Source organism: Heloderma suspectum, chromosome 5, assembly GCF_057233095.1.
Source record: "Heloderma suspectum isolate Gila_16-S chromosome 5, 16-S_ref, whole genome shotgun sequence".
Classification (NCBI taxonomy): domain Eukaryota; kingdom Metazoa; phylum Chordata; class Lepidosauria; order Squamata; family Helodermatidae; genus Heloderma; species Heloderma suspectum.
The window spans coordinates 22858558-22876722 of NC_139462.1; the positions used below are offsets into that span (position 1 = coordinate 22858558).

An 18165-nucleotide genomic window follows, 5' to 3' on the forward strand; every position below is an offset into this window, starting at 1 on the left:
CTGTAGGTGGAATGGGCCTGGGGAGGGGGACCATCTTGTCCTTCACCTCAGGCAACAAAATGTCCTGGGCTGGCCCTGCTGGAAACAGCACAGAAAATGCAGCCGACGCTTCTTTTAAAAGAAAGTGAAAACACAAATGTGCAATTGTGTCTAAAGGCAGCCCGGACAGTCCCTCGCCCCATGGAGGCAGGATAAGCACCTGGCAAAATGTCCCTTTCTTATGTAAGTATTAAAAGGTACAGGACAGGGCTGGGAAAAGTGAACAAGAAACAGGAATTATATTAGCCACTGGCACCCCTAAAAGCAAATGGCGCCCACTTCAATTTGGACAGCCCATCATTGGAATGGCCTTTGGGTTCTTTGTCTTGGTTGCCCCAAGAAGGGGTGAGAAGTGGGCAGAGTAGTATGCAAAAGGAAAGGCAAATAAGCATCAAGGGAGCAGCATTGAACTTTTACGTATGGCCAGAGCTTCTAGCCTTTGTCAGGCAGATGAATAGTCCAGAACAAGTGGGACTTGCAAAAAAAAAAGTTGCAGTGTATCCCTCACCTCCTAAGAGGAGTGCTCTTGTTCAGGGTTCCAGCCAGCCATGCCCTCTGCTTGGATACTCCATTCTATTCCCTCCCCCTTTTCCTTTTCCCTGTTTTTCTTTTGCAACAGACACTCCTCATTCTGTGGCTCCTGAACAAGCTCGGTCCTCATTGAGCTTTGGGGGGTGGGGGGGTGCCCCCTTAGATTTTAAAAATGTTGTTGTTGTTGTTGTTGTTCTGCAAACCTTAGGGTTCCCCTGAGCATGCTGATGCCTCCCTCTTTTTTCTCAAGTGGCCCTGCTTCAGTTCCAATCTTGTCGGCACTCACCACCTGAGTTCAGTATTAGAGCGAGTGGTCAGTTGGTGTCTCAGCAATGAGACCTCATTGTTAGGAGATAAGTTCCCTGACAGGGAGCGAATCTGAGAGTGGAGGCTGGTGGCTCTGATGTCAGTGGGGTGGTGAATCAGCTCCAGATTTTAGTCAGAACTATCCAAGGTGCTTCACACCTAGCGTTCTGACTGGTTCTGATTAAAACCTGGAGCAGATTCACAACCTCTACTGGGATCTGCGTATTTGAATGATATACCCATCAGAGTCTGGAGAAGGTGACTGACATACATACCAACTGAAGGAAAGGTGTGTATGTGCGTGTGTGTTTATGAAGAAAAAGCAGTTGGCAGTTGTGAAGACAACAGAGGTAGAGAGACACAGCTGTGAGTTACATGAAGGTGAAATACCCAGGAGTGCAGCAGCAGTCACTGCCTCTCTCTCTAGGGAACTGACCTAGGGTAGCAGATCTGTTGCCTTGTAGGAATGCCTTGTATATTTGATTCATTAACAAATATAGGAAATATAGCATAAATCTCCAGTGCTCTCTTCTCCAAAGGAAGCCCAGCCCAAGTAGCACCTGAAACTTTTTACTGCACGGGGAAATGCATGGGACAATTTTGTAGCATAGGCTGTAATTTTACACAATGTTAGCATTTATCTACACGTTATCAGCAGCAACTACTTCAGTTCTATCCATCCTTCACCATCCCACCTTCTGAATTTGAGAGGTTTATCCCCAAAACCTTTGCTCATATAAAAAAAATGAAGGGAAGAAGACATGTTAGCCAGACTCTGGGCTTATCTACATATTTATATAGGCTTTATACCAATTTCACTGTCATGGAGCTTTTCTGCATGAGGCTTTTATTGTGCACTCATGATTCCTTACTCATGATTGTTTACAGGTTCTTTAGACAATGTCGTGATCCTCCAGTTTCGCTTCTATTTTTTTAAGAATACTTTCCCAGGTTTTTTTTAAAACAGGGAAAATGGGGAATTATTCCTGAAATCAAAAGAAAAAGCATTTTCCTACTTGTGTATTAGGGATGTACGAAAGCCACTTACCTGGTCCCGCAGCTTGCTTCGCGGTGGGGGGGAGGCGCTTCGGTTCTCCCTCCGAAGTTCAGGCCGGGGGGGGGAGGCGCCCCACCTCGCCTGGCCAAAATTCAGGCTGGGGGGGAGGCGCCCCGCCTTGCCCGGCCGAAATTCAGGCCGGGGAGAAGCGCTCCGTCTCCCTGGCCGCGAAATACAAAAGTGAATGTCAACACACACACACATACACACGTGATAGGCTACGTAACGATTTACGTAGCCTATCACGGCTAGATTTCCAAAGTCAGCTGTGATAGGCTACATAAATCGTTACGTAGACTATCACGGGTGACTTTGGGGGGGGGAAAGTGCATATGCAAATGGCGGCGCCCATGGGCGCCACCACTTGTGTACGCACTTTTTTTTTCTTTCAAAGTCACCCGTGATAGGCTACGTAATGATTTATGTAGCCTATCACAGCTGACTTTGGAAATCTAGCTGTGATAGGCTACGTAAATTGTTACATAGCCTATCACGTGTGTGTGTTTGTTTGTTTTTTACATTTACTTGGAAATGGTGGCGGCGGCAGCCGGTCAGAAGACCGGCCGCTGCCCCCGCCCCTGCTGAACCGCCGCCCCGCCGCCGAGAGAGACATTCGAGGGAGGTAAGTCCCATCCTGGGGGGGCAGGGGGGTGGCGGAGAATTTCACCACCAATTTCGGGGGGCCGAATGCGTTGGCATTAAGCCTCCCCGAGATTCGTGGAGAAATTCTCCGCCATCCCTATGTATTTGCATTATTCCACTATATCACAGCGCCACCTAGAGGTTATGTAGCAGAAACGCAGGAAAAGAAAAGCTGTTTGTGTAGAGATGGGATCTCGGTTCTGCAACAGAACCGAACATAGATACAGTGATTAACAGGTTCATGTAGAAAAGCTCATGGTATCCTGCAAAGTACTGTGGGAATTGTTGTTTGATGTTCAGAATTCTCTGTTAGAGATCCTTAGCCACCCACACATACCACAATTGGTTGCCCAGGTAAAGAGAATGTCTGTCAAACAACTGTATTTACTGTAAGCTGTAAACATAGGGATTAACTAAAACACTTTCTACAGCTGTTCATATTACACAGGGGTGGGCAATGTGTGGCCCTCCAGATGCCGTTGGGACTGCAATTCCCATCAGCTCTAGCCAGCATAGCCAATGGTGAGGGAAATTAGGGGTTGTAGCCCAACAACATTTGGAGGGCCACAGGTTGCCCACCCATGACTTACTGGAGAACAATGAGAGCTGGGAAAGTGAAACTAGTGTTGGATGCGTCAGCATCGATGGAGTATATCTTTACACTTTTATTTTTTCATTTTACTCCAGTTGAGATTTTTTACTTCAGTTTTTAGATTTTTAAAGATTTGAAGGCTGAGCGCCGAAGAATTGATGCTTTCGAACTGTGGTGATGGAGAAGACTCTTACGAGTCCCCTGGACTGCAAGGAGGTCAAATCAGTCCATCCTAAAGGAAATCAACCCTGACTGCTCATTGGAAGGACAGATACTGAAGCTGAAGCTCAAATATTTTGGCCACCTAAAGCGAAGAGAAAACTCTCTGGAAAAGACCCTGATGCTGGGAAAGACTGAAGGCAAAAGGAGAAGGGGACGGCAGAGGATGAGATGGCTAGATAGCATCACCGATGCAATGAATATGAACTTGAGCACGCTCCGGGAGAGAGCGCAGGACAGGAAGGCCTGGCGTGCTATGGTCCATGGGGTCACGAAGAGTCGGACACGACTGAACGACTGAACAACTGAACAACAACAACAACAAAGCAAAAGGACCCGGCTTCGCACGGGTTGGGAAGAGCCCTTAGTCTGATACAACAAAGCCTTACACACCTGTCAGAGTTGGATACAGGGAAGCCTTCGATCAAAGTTAGGCAGCTGCCAGTGTTGGACACATTCCGCCTGCCCTGGCCCCTAGGCACAGCCCCTGCCATGGTGACCCCCATAGCCCTTTGAGGGAGGGGTCTGTTTTGTTCTTATATAAATAAGAACATAAAGATTACCAAGGCTTTCCGAATTAGTTTTCACCATCAGGCAGGTCCACTTTCAGTCATCTTTCTTCTAAACTGAAAGTCCTCAGTTTCTTTAGCTTTTCCTTATATGGAAGGAGCTCCCTCTTCTAGATCATGGGAAGGAGGGAGAATTCTTTTCTATTGATGGCCAGGGTAAACTGACGGAACATATGCCAGCAGTGGGTGAGGCCAGAGCCAAAAATGGCCAGCTCCTTCTCTCTCTTCTTCCCCATCCAATGGGTTGCCTAGGAGAGGGACACATTGCTCTTGCCAGAGGTCTGAACTGATCCCTCGTAGAGCTCTTTTGATAGAATCATAGAATAGTGGGGTTGGAAGGGGCCTACAAGGCCATCGAGTCCAACCCCCTGCTCAATGCAGGAATCCAAGTCAGAGCATCCCTGACAGATGGCTGTCCTCCAGCCTCGTCTTGAACGCCTCCAGTGTGGGAGAGCCCACCACCTCCCTAGGTTCCATTGTCGTATTGCTCTAACACTCAGGAAGTTTTTCCTGATGTTCAGCCAGAATCTGGCTTCCTGTCACTTGACCCCATTATTCCGTGTCCTGCACTCTGGGATGATCAAGAAGAGATCCTGGCCTTCCTCTCTGTGACAACGTTTCAAGTCCTTGAAGAGTGCTATCATATCTCCCCTCGGTCTTCTCTTCTCAAGGCTAAACATGCCCAGTTCTTTCAGTCTCTCTTCCTAGGGCTTTGTTTCCAGTCCCCTGATCATCCTTGTTGCCCTCCTCTGAACCCTCTCCAGTTTGTCTGCATCCTTCTTAAAGTGTGGTGCCCAGAACTGGACACAGTACTCCAGATGAGGCCTAACCAGTGCTGAGTAGAGGGGAACTAGTACTTCCCGGGATTTGGAAGCTATGCTTCTATTAATGCAGCCCAAAATAGCATTTGCCTTTTTTGCAGACACATCACATTGTTGGCTCATATTCAGCTTGTGATCTAAAACAATTCCAAGATCCTTCTTGCGTGTAGTGTTGTTGAGCCACGTATCCCCCATCTTGTAACTGTGCATTTGGTTTCTTTTTCCTAGGTGCAGAACTTGGCATTTATCCCTATTAAATGTAACTCTGCTGTTTTCTGCCCAGCGCTCCAGTCTATCCAGATCACTTTGAATTTTGTTTCTGTCTTCCAAAGTATTAGCTATCCCGCCCAATTTTGCGTCAGCTGCAAATTTTATCAGCATTCCCTGCACCTCCTCCTCCAAGTCATTCATAAAAATGTTGAAGAGCACTGGGCCCAGGACTGAGCCCTGCGGTACCCCGCTCGTTACCTCTCCCCAGTTTGAGAAGGTCCCATTGATAAGCACTCTTTGAGTCCGATTCTGTAGCCAACTGTGGATCCACCGGATCGTTGTTTCATCTAGCCCACTTTGAGCTAGTTTGCTCATCAGGAGATCATGGGGCACTTTGTCGAAAGCCTTGCTGAAGTCGAGGTAAATGATGTCTACAGCATTCCCATGGTCCACAAGGGAGGTTACTTGATCAAACAATGAGATCAGATTCATCTGGCAGGACTTGTTTTTGACAAATCCATGTTAGCTTCGAGTAATCACGGCATTGTTTTCAAGGTGCTTTCAGATGGATTGCTTTATCATCTGCTCCAGATTTTTCCCAGGGATTGATGTCAGACTGACTGGTCTGTAGTTCCCAGGTTCCTCCTTTTTACCCTTTTTGAAGATAGGGATAACATTAGCCCTCCTCCAGTCATCTGGCACTTCCCCCGTCCTCCATGATTTCTCAAAGAGAATAGACAGCGGTTCTGAGAGTTCTTCTGCCAGTTCCATTATTACTCTAGGGTGCAGCTCATCTAGCCCTGAAGATTTGAACTCATCCAAAGCAATTAGGTGTTGCTTGACCATATGCCTGTCGATCTCAAGCTGCAATCCTGCCCTTCAGCCTGTACTTCGCCTTTGCCAGGGGGGTCATAGACCTCTTTTGGGAGAAGACTGAGCCAAAGTAGGAATTGAGCACCTCTGCCTTTTCTTTTTCATCTGTTATCATTTTGCCATCCTTATTTAATAGCTGAACAACCATTTCTTTCCTCTGCCTTTTACTATGCACGTAGCTGAAGAAAGCCTTTTTGTTGTTTTTAGCATCCCTCGCTAACCTCAGCTTGTTCTCAGCTTTAGCCTTCCTGACACCATCCCTGCAATTCTGTGCTACCTGCCTGTACTTTTCCTTTGTTACTTGGCCTTCTTTCCACTTCCTATATGTGTCCTTTTTTGTTTTCAGGTCATCCCTAAGCTTTTTGTAAAGCCACATTGGCTTCTTCTGTTGTCTTCCACCTTTTCTTCTTGTTGGAATTCTTTGTAATTGTGCCTTGAGAATTTCCTTTTTTAAAAGCTCCCACCCATCTTGGACTCCTTTTCTCGTTAGCGTCGCTTGCCATGGGACCTTACTGATCATTGTTCTGAGTTTATTAAAATCAGCTTTCCTAAAATCCAGGGTATGTGTTTGACTACATTCAGCTTTTGCTTCCCTTAGAACCAAGAACTCAAGTACAACATGGTCGCTTTCTCCCAGAGTTCCTGTAACTCCTACTTTATCCACTAAGTCATCCCTGTTGGTTAGGATCAAGTCAAGGATAGCTGATCCTCTAGTTCCTTCCTCTACTTTCTGTAGGAGGAAGTTATCCACCACACAAGTCAGGAATTTCCTGGGGGGGCCACGTTTTGCAGAATTTGTCTCCCAACAAATATCGGGGAAATTGAAGTCCCCCATTACTACTACATCATGCTTCCTTAAAACATTGGCTATTTGCTTTTCAAAAGTTTCATCCTTGTCTTCTCCTTGATTGGGTGGCCGGTAGTAGACTCTGACCACCATGTTCCTTTTATTCTTTGCTCCATTTATTTTGATCCAGATGCTCTCGATGGGGCTACCAAGCTCATCCTCCTATATTCCTGTGCAGAGATATGTATTTTTCACATACAGTGCAACCCCACCTCCCTTTCTGTTCCTCCTGTTCTTTTTGAACAAGTTATATCCTTCATTGCTGTATTCCAGTCATGAGAGTCATCCCACCAAGTCTCAGTTATACCTTTCAAGTCATAATTTCCTTCTTGTATTAAGAGTTCAAGTTCGTTCTGTTTGTTTCCCATACTCTGGGCATTAGTATATAGACATCAAAGACCATGTGCTTCATAGTCTGGCTTTCTTCCTACATGTGTCTGAAGACTATTATTGGGCGCTATCAGAGCTGTTCTCTCCATTGCAGTGCATGCGCCTACGTCCATCGTTACCCCCAACATTACATCTCCCTTCCCCATACGATTCAGTTTAAAGCCCTCCTGTTGAAGTTCTTCATGCTGTGGCCAAACACATTCTTCCTATCCTTTGTGAGGTGCAACCCGTCCCTTGCCAACAGCCCATCTTCCAGGAAGTATAGCCCATGGTCCCAGAATCCAAATCTCTCTCGTCGGCACCATGTTCATAGCCAGTCATTCACCCGGAGTATTTTTCGTTCCCTTTCTATCCCTCTTCTAACTACTGGAAGGATGGATGAGAAAACTACCTGGGCCCCAAAGTTCTGGAGTTTCCTTCCCAAAGCTTCAAAGTCTGACGTGATTTCTTCATAGCTCCGCTTGGCGGTATCATTTGTTCCCACATGGATGAGAAGAAAGGGATACCTGTCAGTGGGCTTTATGAGTGCAGGCAACCATTCAGTCACGTCTCTAATCTATCCTCCCAGGAGACAACATCCCTGGTGAGTCCACAGGTCTTCGTGACATACTTGGGTCTCGATCCCATGCAGCAAGGAGTCTCCCACTGCTACCACTCTTCTCTTCTTCTTGTTGTAGGCCTGGGTTTCATCGCCTCTGTTTGACTGACCTTCAGCCTCTTGCTCACTCTCATGTAGGTTCCCCTGTGATTCTTCCTCTGCAGGCTGTCCTCCAGTCTCATCCGCAAGTACCTGGAATCGGTTCCACAGCTCCACTGCTTCCACTGGCGCGGAGTGGCATCTAGTTCTTCTTCTCCTAACTGTCACCCTTTTCCAAGGAGTATCCTCTACTCCATTTTTCCTCACCTCAGCATTTCCCACTGCCTCATCTTGCTGTTGCTCTTCAAGCTTCTGGTCTTCCCTTTGCTGCTGTAGTTCCCCCATTCTGTCCAAGAACTCTTCGTGTTCTCTTATTCCCTGGAGAGTCGACAGTCGCCGCTCCAGTCCTCTTACTTTTTCTTCCAGCAGCGTGATCAGCTTGCACTTGTTGCATGTGTAGGCCATGTTGTTCTCAGGCAAGAAAACAAACATTGCACACACCTTGCAGGTCACCACCACTGGAGAGTCCTGTCCTTCCATTGCCTCTTTTCCCTTTTTGTGTCTAGCTTTGTGATTGCTCTAGACTAGCCTGTGCCTGCTCCTCTACTCAGTAGAGGTTAAAAGCAGAGTCCCACTGGTGTGGAAGTGTGTGTTACAAGACAAATAAATGAAAAAAGTTAGTTAAAGAATAAAATAAAATGAAAAATGAAAAAAATAAAAAAATGTTAGGGGCCTCCCCCTTAACCTCCCCTGGCCAACTCCTGTTTGCTCCCCGTTCGCTCGCTCTGCTCGCTCACTCTCTGGTCGCTTGCTTGCTTCTGTAGTCCCTGGACCAGCTGGAGCAGTTGCTCTGCTCTGCTCAGCTGGGAGGCGGGAAACAGACTCTTTTGAAATTAGACCAAGCACTGCATGAAATTAGGCCAAGGATCACTTGTAACCCCAGGGCCTTAGGTTGAGCACCCCTGATCTAGATCTTTTCTGTACCTTTACCACTGATAGACCATGCATTTTTCCTTCTTTTTTTAAAGTCTGTGTTAGTGGCCATTAAAACATCCTTTGGCAATGAATTCCATAGGTCCATTGTTATTCCTTTATAAAATAAACTCCGATATGTCTTCTAGTTTTACCTGAACATGTTGCCTACCAATTTCATTGGATAATGTCCCTTTGTAGTTTTACATGAGAGAGAAGGAGCTTAGAGAGAACAATTTCTCCCTCTCCACTTTCTTCACAGTATTCATAATATTATAAATCTCTGTCATGTCCCTGTTCAGTCTGTACTGCCTCTATCTCTTCAATATTCTTTTTCAGGTAGGATGACCAGAGCTGTCCATGTAGGGTCACTGTACACTTATAAGATAGCATTATGATACTTGCTATTTTATTTTCATTTTCCTAATAACCCTAAGACACAATTTGCCTTTGTCACGATTGCAGCACACTGAGTCGACATTGTCACTATAACCCCAAGATCACTTCAGACACCAGTGGATATGCAAACTTAAGATTTCACATCCCAGTTTGCAAAGTTATGTGTTTAAGACCACAGCCTTAGTTACATTGAATGGCATGCAATGTGGTTGCCCCTTGACCCAATCTGGGGAGTTCTTCTTGGAACTTTTCCCATTCTGCTTAGAATGTTATCATCCTGCATAATTTGGCGTATCTGTCAAATTCGCTATCTCACTAATTACTCCTGTCTTGGATCATTTATGAACGTTATCACAGGTCCCCAAAGAGATCCTTGTGAGAAATAATTCCCTCCATGATTAACAACTATCCATTTATTTCTGAACTCTGCTTCTTCACTGAGGAATATGTGAGTCTAACCCCAGTTCCTTATCCTAGCTCAGATTTTGCTTCTGTCTCAATGGGACCTTGACTTGAAGAGCTTTTTCTACCCCATCTCCATTCATGCAAATCAAGATTTCTGGACTGTCTTCAAAGGCAGCCCAGTAGTCCAGTCTGGGCATCTCTAATGAATGAATAACTGAGACAAAGTCAGTGTGTGTGTGTGTGTGATTTTTGGATTCTTCTTCATGGTGAGGCTATGAGGGCTGTCATGGTAGGCTCCCGCACTTTAAAATTCACCAGGACACCACTGGCTGCACTAGCATTCAAGCTTCCATGGTTAGCCCTAGGGGACATTTCAATAGATGTTTCCTGATACCGCTGGGCCTGCAATACATGAGATCCCATATTCTGAGCTTTAGGACATGGAATCCGAAACTCTGCCATGAGCTCTAAGATTTGGGGCACTGACTTTGAATTCCTTGGAAACGAACAGAGAATGCCCTTTTGCAAAGCTTCCCAGAACGAATGCTGTTTCCAAGCCACAATCCAGAGCTAACTTTTCATTTCCCTTTTCCAGTCCCATCCATCTCAAACAGCTGCAAGTAAAACAGCACTAAGCAAGTTGATAAGTTGCCCAGAAAATGGCAGGAGACAAGTCAGCCTCTGGTTTCAAACACAGATGAAATACTGGCCTAGAAAAAAATAATCCAGTCTTCCTTTCTCTTTTCAGTTTACTAAACATTTGAAACGGATGGGACAAGATACAGAGGAGGATGTAGTTATTGGCTGTCTGGGCTATGAAAATAGAGAGAGAAAGCTGCCCACATCTTGAATAGCTGCGCTGGAAGAGCATTTTTTTCCCCAGTGGGGAAAATTGGGTGAGGTCCTGCCGGCTTCATGGGCCACACAGGGAGTGGCCAAGAAACCCATGCAGCCCACAGGCACAGGTTGTACACCCTTGACTTAAAGCAAGAACAATCCTTAAACAACTATTTCATAAAAGCAATCTATATTTACAAAAACTAAGTAGAAGCAGATAAAAATAGAACACAGCACAACACTTTAATAAAAAGAAACATATTTAAACTAAAATCAACAGTAATGTAAAACCATAAAAACTCTACACTGCACTTTAATTAAAAGCAGTTTGGAACAAACATTTTTCAAAGCTCATTTAAAAGATTATGCAAAGGGATCATATATATATATATATATATATCCCTTGGGAAGGAATTTCAAAGGTGTAGGACCACCACTGAAAAGGCCCTGTCTGTATTCTATATAGTGTGTATATATAATATTTGTGAAAAAAATATCTTGCAAAGATGTATTACAATACACAAAATATTACGATACAATTTTTCTATTATATTAAATATAAGAACAAAAGAAGAGCCCTACTGGATCAAACCAAACACTTCCCTAGTCCAGCATCTTGTCTCCTACAGTGGCCAAGCAGAGGCTTATGGAAAGCCCACAAGCAGAACATAAGCACAATAGCACCCTCCTGCACCTGTTCCCCAGAGGCTGCCATTGAGATATGCAGCTGGCATATCTTACTGTTGGTAAGATATAGCCATCATGACCAGTAGCTGTTGATAGGTTTATCCTCCATGAATTTGTCTGATCCTCTTTTATAGCCATCTAAGTTTGTGAACATCACTACATCTTGTGGAAGCAAATTCCATAGTTTAACTATGTACTGTGTGAAAAAGTACTTCCTTTGGTCCATCCTGAGATTCCCATCTTTCAGCTTAGTTGGCTAAGGATTAGACCTTCCTTTTTCTTGCTCTGCACAAGATGTGCTTACACAGAGCAATAGGAAACAGCCATCTGCCCCCCTGACATGGGTGGAAGCCATTTCAGGACAATGGACTTTGACTTCTAGAACCCTGTAACCAAACAGCTATGTATGCTGTTATCTTACCTTTTACCAGCTTCGGCAAAAGAAGATGGCTTTATAACTTTATACTATTTATAATTAGTAAAATTTATTTGCTGCCTTTCCTCTACAAATACCACTCAAGGCAGCTAACAACAATAAAATATAAGATTCAATATAAAATTATCATTAAAATATAAAAGTAGAATCAATAAAAATAAATACAGAAATATCACCCACCAGTTGAAACCTACATCAGTAAACAAATCAGCTTAAAAGCCAAAAGCCTGTCTCAATACGAACATCTTTCCCTGCCAGCAGAAGGACAACAAAGGTGGAGCTAGCCTGGCCTCCCCTGGCAGGGAGTATCAGAACTTGGGAGCAACCACCAAGAAGGCCCTATCTCATGTTCCTGCCAAATACATTTCTGATGATGATGGGACACAGAAGCGCCTCTATGAAGGATCTTAAAATCTGGGCAGGCTAATATGGAAGAATGTGCTCTTTTCCATACCTTGGTCTCAAGTTGTGTAGAGCTTTATGTCAGCATTTCAAAGTATACTCTTCAAGTACTTGAAAGGTTGTCACAGAGAGGAAGGCCAGGATCTCTTCTCGATTATCCCAGAGTGCAGGACATGGAATAATGGGCTCAAGTTACAGGAAGCCAGATTCCATCTGAACATCAGGAAAAACTTCCGGACTGTTGGAGCAATATGACAATGGAACCAATGACCTAGGGAGGTAGTGGGCTCTCCCACACTGGAGGCATTCAGGATGAGGCTGGACAGCCATCTGTCAGGGATGCTCTGACTTGGATTCCTGCATTGAGCAGGGGATTGGACTTGATGGTCTTTGTTGTTGTTGTTGTTGTTGTTCAGTCGTTAAGTCGTGTCCAACTCTTCGTGACCCCATGGACCATAGCACGCCAGGCCTTCCTGTCCTCCACTCTCTCCCGGAGTGTGCTCAAGTTCATATTCATTGCATCGGTGATGCTATCTAGCCATCTCATCCTCTGCTGTCCCCTTCTCCTTTTGCCTTCAGTCTTTCCCAGTATCAGGGTCTTTTCCAGGGAGTTTTCTCTTCGCATTAGGTGGCCAAAATATTTGAGCTTCAGCTTCAGTATCTGTCCTTCCAATGAGCAGTCAGGGTTGATTTCCTTTAGGATGGGCTGATTTGACCTCCTTGCAGTCCAAGGGACTCGTAAGAGTCTTAACCCTACTGTTCTATGATTCTATGATTCTATGAAATACCAGGCCTTCTTAGACCAAAAAGAAAAATATAAGTGTTGTTTGCAAAAACTTTGTAGTTAGCCACTCCAAAGCTCTTTTGGCTCTCCAAGGTGCCAGGCACATCAGTTACTTTTCTGTAGATAGCTTTAGGGTGCAGTCCTATCTGGATGCCCATCAGCATCCAAACTCAGTTCCTGATAATGGCCTCCGTGCTCCCCCCACTCTGCATTTTAGCTAGATGGGCCTTTTCACCCATCCAGCTGAGGCGTCGGAGCGGGAGAGAAGGAGCCTGGGGCAGCCAGAGGATTGTTCGTAAGCCAGTTGCCCCGGCCTCCCCTCTCCACCCACCAGCACTCCCCTCTTGTCCTCCTCTCTGAGCTCGGCACAGTTCTCCTTGTGCTGGTGGTGAGCAGGAGGGGCAGGGAGGTCAGACTCCTGGGACCAAGGTTGGAGCGCTGTCTCCAAACTGGGATCCAGGAATCTGAAGTATCCTATGACACCCACCCACCCCCGGACACTGTCTAGGGGCCGTAGGATTGCTCTCCCCATCCCAAAGCAACAGCACAGCAGCATATGGCAAACTTTATAAATTGCAGCATGAAGGTCATAGGCCTGCAATAACAGTGCAAATATAACAAATACCAAAGATGCAAAAATGGATTTCCCATCCCCTTGCACATCAACCATACACATATATCAATTCAATTTTCCTTATACAAGGTGATAAGAACCCATAATTATTATTCAACTTCTCTGTGCAACATTCTGACTGCTTTCCTCCTTGCTCTCTCCTGAGTGATGACTCCATCCTTACTAGGTTGAACCATCTAGTTCATGGGGGTTGCACCTGCTTGCTTTGTTCTGCACCAATATACACAGAAATAGCAGAAGCCTCCTAGAGACTTGACATCAGGGCTGGCCCAAGACATTTTGTTGCCTGAGGCAAAGAGTCAAATGGCACCTCTTCCCATTCCAATGTCAGGGTGGAAACTGAGCCCATAGAGCCCCAGAGCAGTTCTGATTCTAAGGAGGAACAGCAATCCGTGGGAGAGGAGCACGCTCATCTCTCACAGGCACAGCAGCTAGCAGAGATTCCTCCTGCCAGCATTCCTGGGATAGATAGTGACCCTGGCAGTGAGAGAGCGCTGGAGGGGGGCTTGCTGGACGCTCAGCGCAGACGCAGGTAGCGACAACAGATGGAGGGCACCGAAAGGAGGCACTCCGCTCGTTTGGCGCTCAAACAACAGTCGCGTCCCAAAGACCCAAGGGAAAGAGGGAGGATCTCTCCCTAGCCCATAAGTTCAGGGTCTTCCCGTGATTCTCCTTCAAATGGGGACCAACTGCCTTACCTGGAGCTTAGGCTACTCTGCTATCTTTCCCCAGTGCTGTTCCTTGCTTTGGTGCTAGCTACTAGTATTCTGAAAGAGTCATAAAGGAATAAAGGAATAAAGTCTCAGAAAGAATTCCTCATCGTCTGTGTCCTGAGTTGGCTATTGGTGGGGACTGCAAGAGGCAGCTAGGGCACTCCTGACATCCATGTACAGAAACCAACCGGACTGGTGGTTGAATCTTACTTCAACGCTGGAGACAATACAGTGTCCTCCACCAAATGTGAGGGCAGCAGGCTAATTTAGAAGGCGCCGGCCAGACAGGCAGCATGGCACACACAGCCCTCCCCTCCAACACCTGTGCAGCACTCCACAACCCTCAGCACCTGCCACCTGAGGCAGCTGCCTCACTCTGCCTAATGTTAGGACCAGCCCTGCTTGACACAGAACATACACAACGGTTTCTAGCATGGGTTCAGAAGCTCCAGCTTGGGCAAAATGTGGTGGTCAGATTGACAGTAGGAACCAGAAATTCTGAACATATAACACCAGTTCTAGCCCACTTGCACTGGCTGTCTGTATGTTTCTGAGCCCAATTCAAGGTGCTGGTTTTGACCTATAAGACCTTATAAGGCTTGGGACTGAAATACTTGATGGAGCGCCTCTCCTGATATGAACCTACCCATATACTACGAATGTCATCTGAGGCCCTCCTCCAGGTACCTCCTCCTAGGGGTTATCAGAGGATGGCAACAAGGGAAAGGGCCTTTTTGGTGGTACCCTCTGATTATGACACAGTCTCCCCAGTGAAGTCTGCCTGGCACCAACATTGTCATCCTTTTGGTGCCAGGTTAAGACTTTACTGCCAGGCAATTGACAGGATATGATAGGGTTTTAACTAGTGCTGTGCCAGAAAATTTGATTCTTCCGTTTTTGGCATTTGGGGTGGGGTGATGAAAACTCTGCCAAAAGAGGCTGGGAGAGGTGAGAATTTCAGCAAATTGTCTCCTTGGGGAGGGGGACAGGGTTTCCACATATCTTTTTAAGTGTAGGCAATTCTGGAGGGGTCTTGTCTCCACCTTTTCTTTTCTTTTTAAGAACACTTGCAGGAATCCAGGACTCTTCTCCAGCCTGGCAGTTCTTTCTGAACTCCCAGGAGACCATGTGACCTCACCCTCTCCAATAGACTTTCAGGAAGAACTCCCAGCTGGAGAAGACTCCTAGGCTCCTGCAAGTGCCCAGAACTCTATTAAATAAAAAAAAAAAAAATAGAAGACCCCTCAAGAATTGCCTATATTTAACAAAGTATGTGGAAACCCTGTCCCCCACCCCAAGGGGAGAATTCTCTGAAATTCTCCCCCTCTCTGTGAAAGAGGCAGAAAAAACAATGTCTCTTTCACAGGGAGAGAAGAAGTTCCCGAAAAGAGAGGGTAGGATTCGGCATAGCACTAGTTTTAACTGGTCCTAGGATTTTTATTGTTGATTGCTTTAAATTGTTTTTGTATGTAAATGTTTTTATATTATTTTATATATTGCATTTTTAAGGTTTTCATGTTTTGTAAACCGCTCAGAGAAGTTTGGCTATTGGGCAGTATAGAAATGTAATAAATAAATAAATAGGGCCAAGATGGAACCCTGAAGGGACACCACAGGCCAAGGCCTATGGCATCCAACGAGTTCCCCAGTTTCAAAACTACCTCCTTTTCTTATACATGCCATGTGTTGCTGTAATATGATATCTTTCAAATGGACCACTTGGGTACCTGAGAATGGGCCTGCTCGATTATTTCTATCTGGAGGCAGTTTCACATCGTGGATGCCACAACTAAATGTAACCCAGACGTCAGTTGTTGCTCCCAGCATTTTTGAAAGAATAGTAAATCTAGCCTGCCTGTGTTTGCTGACACTGGGTGGGGTTATTACCCTCCCCCCTCCCCTCTTCCTAGAACCAGCTGTTGGGGCATGCTCAGTAAGTCCTCTTCTGGGTGGGCTGGCTTCTTTGAGAAGATTCCAGCAGCCCAGCCTTGCCCAAAAAAAGAAAGCTGTTTCAGAGGGAAAGCCAGCAGACTCTATGTTATTGACAGGCCTGCTTTGCTTGTTTTTAGCAAACTAAGCAACAAAGAATGAAGATTTAGATTCCTGCACAAGAAAACTGCAACAACTATAAAAGGACCGTGAGCTCATTGTTTTCTTCTTCTGTGCACCCTGTTAATAGCCAAAGGAAATTATGACTTCATTGCTGCTATGAAGCAATAGCAACCTGACTATCAATAATATCAAGAGTATTACTATCACTTATCTGTTCTGTGTAACAAATGAGAATTATTTCTTTTATTTCAATATATGTTTAAGTTTGATCTCTGTTGTTATTTCTTTTCTTTGGTATGGCAAATATGGATGGGAATCACACTATCAGAAAAGACTGAACCCGCCCACTTCTCCTAACTAATGCGGAGATATTGTGGGTTACATAATCATTCTTCATTTATTCCTAAATGTTTACACAAAGGACGTAGGTTCTGTGGGCAAAATAATACGGTTCTCACCAGAAACATTCTCTTGTTTTTCTTAGTTCACAAAAGTTCTTGTATGGAAAACTGTTGAATGAACAGGGGAAAGCAGTTATCCTACTATTGGTCAATGGGGTTAACTGCCTATGCAGTTATACAGCAGAATGGATTGTGTATTTGCTAGCTCACATACCATCCACAAAAAAATAGCTGGGAGACAACAGAGCCTATGTTCTTTCAGAGGTAGTAAGGGGTCCCCAAAGTAATTACAGTATTTGTCTTCTGAACAACCAGGCTAATAGAAAATTGCATCTTCCCAGTAGCTGTCTTTTGAGATAAAGGAACTGTGCTTCCCACAGACCATCTCAGCCTTATCCACTTTGCAGTGCATGCACATCTAACAGTTGGTTACACTTTGCTTCTTGTACTGCACTGCCATACTGAGACGAACCAGTGGGCAGAAAGAAGGCTGAAAAGCTAACTTGTTTCCTATGTGAAAAACGGTGGAGTGGCTCATCAGAAATGACCCCCGTCACCACAACCCTAAGGAAAATCCATAGACATGCCCCCAGGAGAGAGCGGGGGGGGGGCAGTGGGAGGGAAATCTGCTTTTCTATTATTTATACTCAAAGGAACTAACACTCTGGTTAAAAACTCAATTTTAAAACATAGACATTCCAAACAAACAAACAATAAATTTTTACAATTAAGTTCCCATGGCATGACAGCAATCCTATGGATAGTTACCTGGGAGTAAGCTCGACTGAACTCAGTGCTGCTTACTTCCAGCAGCATAGGTTCAACTTGTAAAACACAGTGAGCTTGAAGAAAAGATCTGAAGCTAGCTGAAATGCAACCTTTAGCTTTTAATTAGAAATGCAAGCCACCTTTCAGAGAAGAGTTGCCATTTAAACTGCCAACATGACGTAGGAATGCTGTCAAGGAAAAGGAAAGAAGTATCCAGCTTCTGCTTGATTATTCTCATTCTCTGACTTTCTCTGTCACAAACAGTAGCAGAATTTGAAAGTCTTGTCATCACCTCACTGATCAGTCACCCTGGTGTTTCAGCAGTTGATGTCATTGCTCATGCTCTGAAGAAAAGAAAAGAAAAGAAAAGAAAAGAAAAGAAAAGAAAAGAGGCCAGGATGCATCCCCACTCCACTACACCACTGGTGAATAATTAAACATGGCTGTCCTCCATTACGTCTGGCCTGACCATTAAATAAAAGCCCAGACCTTGTCATACAGCAGGTGTGTTGCAAGGCGCTACCATCCTCTTTTCTTTAAAAGCTCACAAATCTGCCCACCTTAATTTTGGCAATATGGCTAATAAATGGGACAATGTAAGCCATGCCTTTTTGTTGTTGGTTTGGTAGCCAGAGCCACTGACTTATTGAAGTCAAGACATCAAGGGCTCAGGAACTTTTCAACTGCATACTATGCAGTGTCAAGAAATGAAAACATGGAAAGAAGATAAAAGGCTGGGAGGTTTGACGCTGAAGTACTCATTCATTTCCATCTTCAGTTCAGGGTTTATTCATATGTGTAATTAAAGGGTAATGAACTAGATAGAAAATGTATCTATTCGGACAACCACATGCTGTATAAGAACTTTCACACTGGACATGCTGGCTGGGGATATGGGGAGTTATAGTCCAACCCATCTGGAGAGCACCAGGTTGCAGAAGG

At 45.0% G+C, this 18165-nt stretch overlaps 1 protein-coding gene across 1 annotated transcript in view; it reads right to left on the reverse strand.

The window, feature by feature from the left end:
- Nucleotides 1-18165, reverse strand: part of MAPK10 (mitogen-activated protein kinase 10) — a 413215-nt gene that overhangs the window by 371851 nt on the left and 23199 nt on the right. Inside the window, exon 2 of the mRNA XM_084860214.1 lies at nucleotides 17364-17567. The gene's annotated coding sequence lies outside the window, so the exon portion shown is untranslated. The remainder of the gene's footprint in view (nucleotides 1-17363; nucleotides 17568-18165) is intronic.